The sequence below is a fragment of the Nannospalax galili genome, unplaced genomic scaffold (genome assembly GCF_000622305.1).
Source record: "Nannospalax galili isolate Female #2095 unplaced genomic scaffold, S.galili_v1.0 scaffold709, whole genome shotgun sequence".
Classification (NCBI taxonomy): domain Eukaryota; kingdom Metazoa; phylum Chordata; class Mammalia; order Rodentia; family Spalacidae; genus Nannospalax; species Nannospalax galili.
Window position 1 is genome coordinate 631,683 of NW_008360314.1, and position 728 is coordinate 632,410.

Genomic DNA, 728 nt, shown 5'->3' on the forward strand with positions numbered 1-728 from the left:
TCTAAGAACCGCTTTCAGCGTGTCCCAGAGGTTTTGTTGTGTTACTAATTGGGTCAGAGGGATACAAAGGACACTTTTTGCTCCTTGCCCTCCTTGGTCGATTGGTTCCCAGGGATTATGAGCATCTCACAAAATGTCCTTTAATGGTGGTGGGTCATCTGACCTCTTGATCAAGGAGGCCAAGGAGACCCCACCAGATGGACTTGAACCAGTGTCCAGTCTATAAAGAGGAGGGTCAACATGGAGGAATAATTTCCTCCATGCTTCCAAGAGAAGCCAACAATGGTCGAGCAGGACCTTTGACTTATCTTCACATAGATGGAACTGGTAAAAGAAAGGAGCCAGGGGCTCCTCCCAAGCCCATGGGACCCCTGAGGAACAGATCCTCAAACGACCTCAAGAGTAAAACAAATCAGTTTATCTGGTCCAATTGTATGTCCTTAAACACCCAGAAGGGAAGTATAACCAAAGATTAAAGGGGCCAATATAATTTCATAAGAACATACATATATATAGCTAAAAGTTACTTGACAAACAGCAAAGCCAGACAGGCGATACCTTCAGTCGAGTTGTTGGCCAGGATGGATAAAGGCTCTTCCAGATAGTAACCCAACATACTACTGGAACAATGAATGGCCTTCATACTAGCCTTCCTAGTAAAAATACCTCTATATGGAGTACACCTGTGACTTCCAAAAGCCCACGTAGAAGCACCAATTGCAGGATCA